The sequence below is a fragment of the Triticum aestivum genome, chromosome 5A, assembly GCF_018294505.1.
Source record: "Triticum aestivum cultivar Chinese Spring chromosome 5A, IWGSC CS RefSeq v2.1, whole genome shotgun sequence".
Lineage (NCBI taxonomy): Eukaryota > Viridiplantae > Streptophyta > Magnoliopsida > Poales > Poaceae > Triticum > Triticum aestivum.
In genome coordinates this window covers 378,813,556-378,823,609 of record NC_057806.1, presented here as the reverse complement: position 1 = coordinate 378,823,609, position 10,054 = coordinate 378,813,556, and positions in this window count along the sequence as shown.

Below are 10,054 nucleotides of genomic sequence, written 5' to 3'. Positions count from 1 at the left end.
TGTCTCAGCTTCGGATCATCTCCATCGTTGGGCTTCTTCCTCTCCGCGTGTCAGCGCATTAGCTTTGCTTCCTTGGGATCTACAAAATACCTCTGGAGACAGGGAGTGATCGGTAAGTACCATACCACTTTCTGGGGACATTTCTTCCCGGCCTTCTTGTATCGAGAAGCATTGCACACCGGACAACTTGTTTTTTCTGCGTGCTTCTTCCGATAAATTATGCAATCGTTGATGCATGCATGGTATCTAACGTGTGGCAGATCAAGAGGGCACACGATCTTCTTGGCCTCATCAACACTACTAGGACATAGATTACCCTCGGGAAGGACATCCTTTACGTACTTGAGATGCTCATCGAGGCTAGTGTCGGTCCATTTGTTTTTAGCCTTCGTCTTCAGCACTTGGAGCGTGAAACTCAAGCGGGTCACCTCAGGATTGCAACCATCATACAATGGAGTGTTCGAGTCTACCACCAGTTGCTCCAGCTTATCCTCCTCTCTAGAAGCAGCTCTCTCAGTACTCGTCTCCTTGCGGAGCAATGCTTGAACATGTCGTTGTGTACTGTCGGTGGATTTTTGTAGCAGCGCGGTTTAAGCGTCACGCGCTACTGCTAAGTTTGCACCAGTAGCGAGCTTTCCGTAGCCGCGCTGCTACTACTTAGCAGCGGTGCCTGTTTTTATGCCGCGCTGCTGCTAAGATTCTGTGTATAAGGTTTTCCCTAGTAGTGAGGTTGCATTCCGTTTGGACTCCGTTTGGTATTCCTTTTCTTCGAAACCCTAAAACAGGCAAAAAACAGCAATTCTGGGTCGGGCCTCCGGTTAATAGGTTAGTCCCAAAAATAATATAAAAGAGGATAATAAAGCCCAATAATGTCCAAAACAGTAGATAATATAGCATGGAGCAATCGAAAATTATAGATATGTTGGAGATGTATCAACGTACATTAAACTCACGTTTTTGTATCCTTTTGTCATGCCATCTTTTAACCTTTTCTTTAAATAGTTTGGTATTCTCATAAGCCTGGGTTCTCCATTCATCAAGTGAGCTAATGTCAAAAAGCCTCTTCTCACCGGCAAGTTTGAAGTCATAGTTGAGCTCTTTAATGGACCAATATGCCTTATGTTCTCGTTCAAGAGGTAAGTGACATGCCTTTCCATAAACCATTTTATACGGAGACATACCCATGGGATTTTTGTATGCAGTTCTATAGGCCCATAATGCATCATCAAGTTTCTTGGACCAATTCTTCCTAGATATATTAGCAGTCTTTTGCAAAATTAATTTAAGCTCTCTATTACTCAATTCTACTTGACCACTAGATTGTGGGTGATAAGGAGATGTAATTCTATGATTAACATCATACTTATCAAGCATTTTACAAAAAGCACCCTGAATAAAATGTGAACCACCATCAGTCATTAAGTGTCTAGGGACTCCAAACCTCGGAAAAATAACTCCTTTAAGCATCTTAATAGAGGTGTTATGATCAGCACTACTAGTTGGAATAGCTTCTACCCACTTAGTAACGTAATCAACAGCAACTAAAATATGTGTATACCCATTAGAGGAAGGAAACGGACCCATATAATCAAAGCCCCAAACATCAAATGGTTCAATAACAAGTGAATAATTCATAGGCATTTCTTGACGTCTACTAATATTACCAATTCTTTGACATTCATCACAAGACAAAACAAACTTACATGCATCCTTGAAGAGAGTAGGACAATAAAAACCGGATTGCAATACCTTATGTGCAGTTCTATCTCCAGCATGGTGTCCTCCATAAGCCTTGGAGTGACACTTGCATAGGATCTGTTCCTGTTCATGCTCAGGTACACAACGTCTAATAACACCATCTGCTGCTTCTTTATAAAGGTGTGGGTCATCCCAGAAGTAATGCCTTAAATCATAGAAGAACTTTTTCTTTTGATGGCATGTGAAACTAGGTGGTATAAACTTAGCAACAATGTAATTAGCATAATCAGCATACCATGGAGCAGTACGAGAAGCATTTATGACAGCTAATTGTTCATCAGGAAAGCTATCATCAATAGGTAGTGGGTCATCAAGAACATTATCTAACCTAGACAAGTTGTCTGCAACGGGGTTCTCAGCTCCCTTTCTGTCAATAATATTTAAATCAAATTCTTGTAGCAAGAGAACCCATCTAATAAGTCTAGGTTTAGCATCTTTATTTTCCATAAGATATTTAATAGCAGCATGATCAGTGTGAACAGTTACTTTAGAATCAACAATATATGGTATGAACTTATCACAAGCAAATACAACTGCTAAAAATTCTTTTTCAGTAGTAGCATGGTTTCTCCGGGCACTATATAGAGTTTTACTAGCATATTGAATAACATTTAATTTCTTATCAACTCTCTGTCCTTGAACAACCCCTACAGCATAATCACTAGCATCACACATGATTTCAAATGGTAAATTCCAATCAGGATGCTGAACAATAGGTGTAGAAATCAAAGCTTTCTTAAGTATTTCAAATGCTTCTACACAATCATCATCAAAAACAAAAGGAACATCTTTTTGTAAGAGATTAGTCAGAGGCCTAGAAATTTTAGAGAAGTTGTTAATGAACCTCTTATAAAAATCGACATGACCAAGGAAACTTCTTATACATTTAATGTCCATAGGACACGACATCTTTTCAATAGCATCAACTTTAGCTTTATCAACTTCAATACCTCTTTCAGAAATTTTATGCCCCAAGACAATACCTTCATTAACCATAAAGTGTCACTTCTCCCAATTCAAGACAAGATTAGCTTCTTCACATCTCTGCAAAACTCGATCAAGGTTGCTTAAGCAATCATCAAAAGAAGTTCCGTAAACGGAGAAATCATCCATGAAAACCTCAACAATCTTTTCACAAAAGTCAGGGAATATAGCAGTCATACATCTTGGAAAGGTAGCAGGTGCATTGCATAAACCAAAAGGCATACGTCTATAAGCAAAGGTACCGAAAGGGAAAGTAAAAGTTGTCTTTTCTTGATCCTCTTTTGACACAGGTATTTGAGAGAAACCAGAATAACCGTCTAGAAAACAAAAATGTGAATGTTTGGATAATCTTTCTAGCATTTGAACAATAAAAGGTAAAGTGTAATGATCCTTTTTAGTAGCTTTATTTAATTTGCGGAAATCAATTACCATTCTATAACCTATAACTATTCTTTGTGGGATCAATTCATCTTTATCATTAGGAACATAAGTAATACCTCCCTTCTTAGGGACACAATGGACATGACTTACCCACTGACTATCAGCAACGGGATAAATTATACCCGCCTCCAGAAGCTTTAGTATTTCTTTTCTTACCACTTCTTTCATCTTAGGATTTAACCATCGTTGGTGATTAACAACCGGTTTCGCGTCTTTCTCCAATTTTATTTTGTGCTGGCAGAGAGTGGGACTAATGCCCTTAAGATCATTAAGAGTATATCCAATAGCAGCATGGTGCTTCTTCAGAGTTTTCAATAATTTCTTTTCTTCATGCTCTGAAAGGTTAGCACTAATAATAACAGGATATATCTCTTTCTCATCAAGATAAGCATATTTAAGAGTATCAGGTAAAGGTTTAAGCTCAAACACAGGACCACCCTTAGGTGGAGGAGGATCCCCTAGGATTTCAACAGGCAAGTTGTGTTTTGAAATAGGTCCCTGTTTAAAGAATACTTCATCTATCTCCCTTCTTTCATTCATAAACATATCATTTTCATGGTCTAGCAAATATTGTTCTAAAGGATCACAGGGAGGCACGACAATAGAAGCAAGACCATAATTTCATCTTTACTAGGCAATTCTTTATCATGGGGTTTTCTACGAAATTTATCAAAATTAAATTCATGAGACATATCCCCTAAACTAATAGAAACAATATCCTTATTGTAGTCTATCTTAGCATTAACAGTATTCAAGAAAGGTCTACCAAAAATAATGGGACAAAAGTTATCTTGTGGGGAACCAAGAACAAGAAAATCAGCAGGATATTTAACTTTCCCACACAAGACTTCAACATCCCTAACAATCCCAACCAGTGAAATAGTATCTCTATTGGCAAGCTTAATTGTAACATCAATTTCTTCTAACTCAGCAGGTGCAATGTCATGCATAATTTCTTTATATAGGGAATGAGGTATTGCACTTGCACTAGCACCCATATCACATAAGCCATGATAGCAATGATCTTCTATTTTAACAGAAATAACAGGCATGCCTACAACAGGTCTATGTTTATTTTTAGTATCGGGTCTAGCAATTCTAGCAGCTTCATCACAGAAGTAAATAACATGCCCATGAATATTATCGGCCAAGAGATCTTTAACCATAGCAACACTAGGTTCAACTTTAATTTGCTCAGAGGGAGTAGGTGTTCTAGTATTACTCTTACGAACCACGGTTGAAGCTTTAGCATGATCCTTTATTCTAACAGGGAAAGGTGGTTTCTCAATATAAGCAGTAGGAACAATAGGGTCATTATAAGTGATAGTCTTTTCTTCAACTTTAATAGGTTCAACTACTTTTACTTCAATGGGAGGATTATATTTAAACCACTTCTCCTTAGGGAGATCAACATGAGTAGCAAAGGATTCACAAAAAGAAGCTACTATCTCAGAGTCAAGTCCATATTTAGTGCTCAATTCACGGAAAACATCGATATCCATAAAAGATTTAACACAATAAAACTTAGGTGTTATACCTGACTCCTTACCTTCGTCGAGGTCCCAATCTTCAGAGTTGCATTTAATTCTCTCCAATAAATCCCATTTGAATTCGATAGTCTTCATCATAAAAGAACCAGTACAAGAAGTATCGAGCATGGAGCGATTATCGAGAGAAAGCCGAGCATAAAATTATTGAATAATAATTTCTCTTGAGAGCTCATGATTGGGGCATGTATATAACATTGACTTAAGCCTCCCCCAAGCTTGAGCAATGCTTTCTCCTTCGCGAGGCCAAAAATTATATATATATATATATATATAATTACGATCATGATGAACAAGACGCATAGGATAAAACTTTTGATGAAATTTCAATCGGTTTTAGTTCCATGATCCCATATCATCGCATAGCCTAAACCATGTCATTGCCTCTCCCTTCGAAGATAAAGGGAAGACCTTCTTCTTGATAACATCCTCGGGCATACATGCAAGCATAAATAATCCACAAACTTCATCCACATAGATTAGGTGCAAATCGGGATATAATGTTCCATCTCCTGTAAAAGGATTAGCTAGAAGTTTCTCTATCATACCCGAAGGAATTTCAAAGTAAAAAAATTTAGTAGGTTGAGGAGAAACTCTTTTCTCTACTGGTCGGGGTGAAGATACCTCGAACAAGCCCCTCAAAGGATTATGTTCCATAGTAACAAGTGATAGTAAATTTCAGCACACTATATAAATTTTTCCTTAGCAAATTCCACCTACCAAAGGCGCTTCAATCCCCGGCAACGGCGCCAGAAAAGAGTCTTGATGACCCACAGTGTAGGGGATCTATCGTAGCCTTTTCTATAAGTAAGAGTGTCAAGCCCAACGATGAGCAGAAGGAAATGATAAGCGGTTTTCAGCAAGGTATTCTGTGCAAGCACTGAAATTATCGGTAATAGATAGTTTTGTGATAAGGTAATTTGTAACAGGTAACAAATAGTAAAAGTAAATAAGGTGTAGCAAGATGGCCCAATCCTTTTTGTAGCAAAGGACAAGCCTGGACAAACTCTTATATAAAGGAAAGAGCTCCCGAGGACACATGGGAATTATCGTCAAGCTAGTTTTCATCACGCTCATATGATTCGCGTTCGGTACTTTGATAATTTGATATGTGGGGTGGACCGGTGCTTGGGTACTGTCCTTACTTGGATAAGAATCCCACTTATGATTAACCCCTATTGCAAGCATCCACAACTACAAAAGAAGCATTAAGGTAAACCTAACCATAGCATGAAACATATGGATCCAAATCAGCCCCTTACGAAGCAACGCATAAACTAGGGTTTAAGCTTCTGTCACTCTAGCAACCCATCATCTACTTATTACTTCCCAATGCCTCCCTCTAGGCCCAAACAATGGTGAAGTGTCATGTAGTCGATGTTCACATGACACCACTAGAGGGATGACAACATACATCTCATCAAAATATCAAACAAATACCAAATTCACATGACTACTTATAGCAGGACTTCTCCCATGTCCTCGTGAACAAACGTAACTAATCACAAATCATATTCATGTTCATAATTAGAGGGGTATTAATATGCATAATGGATCTGAACATATGATCTTCCACTAAATAAACCAACTAGCATCAACTACAAGGAGTAATCAACACTACTAGCAACCCACAGGTACCAATCTGAGGCTTTGGGACAAATATTGGATACAAGAGATGAACTAGGGTTTGAGATGAGATGCCGCTGGTGAAGATGTTGATGGAGATTGACCCCCTCCCGATGAGAGGATCGTTGGTGATGACGATGGTGATGATTTCCCCCTCCCGGGGGGAAGTTTCCCCGGTAGAACAGCTCCGCCAGAGCCCTAGATTGGTTCTGCCAAGGTTCCGCCTCGTGGCGGCGGAGTGTCGTCCCAAAAGCTTGCTTGTGATTTTTTTCCTCGACGAAAGACTCCATATAGCCAAAGATGGGCATCAGAGGGCCACCAGGGGGGCCCATGAGGCAGGGGGGCGCGCCCAGGGGGTAGGGCACGCCCCCCATCCTCGTGGACGGTGGGTGGCCCCCTTCTGGTACTTCTTTTGCCCAATAATTTTTATATATTCTGAAATGTGCTCCCATGAAGTTTCAGGACTTTTGGAGTTGTGAATAATAGGTCTATAATATTTGCTCCTTTTCCAGCCCAGAATTCTAGCTGCCGGCATTCCCCCTCTTCATGTAAACCTTGTAAAATAAGAGAGAATAGGCATAAGTATTGTGATATAATGTGTAATAACAGCCCATAATGCAATAAATATTGATATAGAAGCATGATGAAAAATGGATGTATCAAACATCACTATGTTGATCATATCTACTATATGATGCACGCTCGACCTTTCGGTCTCCAGTGTTCCGAGGCCATATCTGCATATTCTAGGCTCGTCAAGTTTAACCCAGGTATTCTGCGTATGTAAAACTGTCTTGCACCCGTTGTATGTGAATGTAGAGCTTATCACACCCGATCATCATGTGGTGTCTCGGCACGATGAACTGTCGCAACGGTGCATACTCAGGGAGAACACTTATACCTTGAAATTTAGTGAGAGATCATCTTATAATGCTACCATCAAACTAAGCAAAATAAGATGCATAAAGGATAAACATCACATGCAATCAATATAAGTGATATGATATGGCCATCAACATCTTGTGCCTTTGATCTCCATCTCCAAAGCACCGTCATGATCACCATCGTCACCGGCTTGACACCTTGATCTCCATCGAAGCATCATTATCGTCTTGCCAACTATTTCTTCTACGACTATCGCTACCACTTAGTGATATAGTAAAGCAATTACATGGCGATTGCCTTTCATACAATAAAGTGACAACCATATGGCTCCTGCCAGTTGCCGATAAATGTGTTACAAAACATGATCATCTCATACAATAAAATTTAGCATCATGTCTTGACCATATCACATCACAACATGCCCTGCAAAAACAAGTTAGACGTCCTCTACTTTGTTGTTGAAAGTTTTACGTGGTTGCTACGGGCTGAGAAAGAACGGTTCGTACCTACGCATCAAAAACCACAACGTGGTATAGTGATTGATTTTTGATCTTCAGAAAGAACCCTCTTCATTGAATCCGATTCAACTAAAGCTGGAGAAACAAACACCCACTAGCCACCTGTGTGCCAAGCACGTCGGTAGAACCAGTCTCGCGTAAGCGTACGCGTAATGTCGGTCTGGTCCGCTTCATCCAACAATGCCGCTAAATCAAGAATCAACTAGTGACGTCAAGCAATATGTATATACCCACGGCCACAACTCCTTTGTGTTCTACTCATGAATATAACATCTACACATAAACCTGGCTCGGATGCCACTATTGGGGAACACAGTAATTTCTAAAAAATTCCTGCGCACATGCAAGATCATAGTGATGCATAGCAACGAGAGGGGAGAGTATCGTCTACGTACCCTCGTAGACCGTAAGCGGAAGCGTTATGACAACGCGGTTGATGTAGTCATACATCTTCACGATCGACCGATCTAGTACCAAAGATACGGCACCTCCATGATCTGCACACGTTCAGCTCGGTGACGTCCCGCGAACTCATGATCCAGTAGAGCTTCGAGGGAGAGCTTTGTCAACATGACGGTGTGATGATGGTGATGATGTTGCTACCAGAATAGGGCTTCGCCTAAGCACCGCTATGATATTACCGAGGTGGGTTATGGTGCAGGGGGGCACCTCACACGGCTAAAGATCAATGATCAACTTGTGTGTCCATGGGGTGCCCCCTCCCCCGTATATAAAGGAGTGGAGGAGGGGGAGGGGGCGGCCTCTCTAGGTGCGCCCCAAGGGAATCCTACTCCCACTGGGAGTAGGATTCCCCCCCTTCCCTTTGTTGGTTCTAGGAGAGGAGGAAGGAGGAGGAAGAAGGAAGGAAAGGGGGGCCGGACCCCCTCCCAATTCGGATTGGGCTTGGGGGGTTCCCCCTCCTTTGCTTCTTTTCACTCTCTTCCACCAAGGCCCAATAAGGCCCATATACCTCCCAGGGGTCCCGGTAACCTCCCGGTGCTCTGGTATACTCCTGATTTCACCCAGAACCATTCTGATGTCCAAACATAGGCTTCCAATATATCGATCTTTTCGTCTCGACCATTTCGAGACTCCTCGTCATGTCCGTTGTCAAATCTGGGACTCCGAACTACCTTCGGTACGTCAAAACACATAAACTCATAATACCGATCGTCACCGAACGTTAAGCGTGCGGACCCTACGGGATCGAGAACTATGTAGACATGACCAAGACATGTCTCTGATCAATAACCAATAGCGAAACCTGGATGCTCATATTGGTTCCTACATATTCTATGAAGATCTTTATCGGTCAAGCCGCATAACAATATATGTTGTTCCCTTTGTCATCGGTATGTTACTTGCCCGAGATTCGATCGTTGGTATCTCAATACCTAGTTCAATCTTGTTATCGGCAAGTCTCTTTACTCGTTTCCGTAATGCTACATCCCATAACTAACTCATTAGCTACATTGCTTGCAAGGCTTATAGTGATGTACATTACCGAGAGGGCCCACACATACCTATTCGACAATCGGAGTGACAAATCCTAATCTTGATCCATGCCAACTCAACAAACACCATCGGAGACACCTATAGAGCACCTTTATAATCACCCAGTTACGTTGTGATGTTTGGTAGTACACAAAGTGTTCCTCCGGTATTCGGGAGTTGCATGATCTCATAGTCATAGGAACATGTATAGTTATGGAGAAAGCAATAGCAACAAACTAAACGATCATCGTGCTAAGCTAATTGATGGGTCAAGTCAATCACATCATTCTATAATGATGTGATCCCGTTAATCAAATGACAACTCATGTCTATGGTTAGGAAACATAACCATCATTGATTCAACGAGCTAGTCAAGTAGAGGCATACTAGTGACACTTTGTTTGTCTATGTATCCACACATGTACTAAGTTTCCGGTTAATACAATTCTAGCATGAATAATAACCATTTATCATGAAATAAGGAAATAAATAATAACTTTATTATTTCCTCTAGGGCATATTTCCTTCATTTGCGCCTACAACATCTCTGGCCAAGCAACAAGTGCTTCCCTATCCTGGTGAATGCTCTCTCTCTACTTCTTTTCCCATACAATCCTTTGATTCTAATATCACCTGGAAGCTAGTCACTGCTAGTTTGTTGATGTTTTTATTTGAATGCTGATGCGGCATCTTTTTTGTCCTGGAATTGTGGTGTGCAGGCGAAGCTGAAAGACGTTAAGAACATGAATTGGTGTAAATTCATCGCGGACTTCCTACATGATGCATTCTCAAACAAGGTGT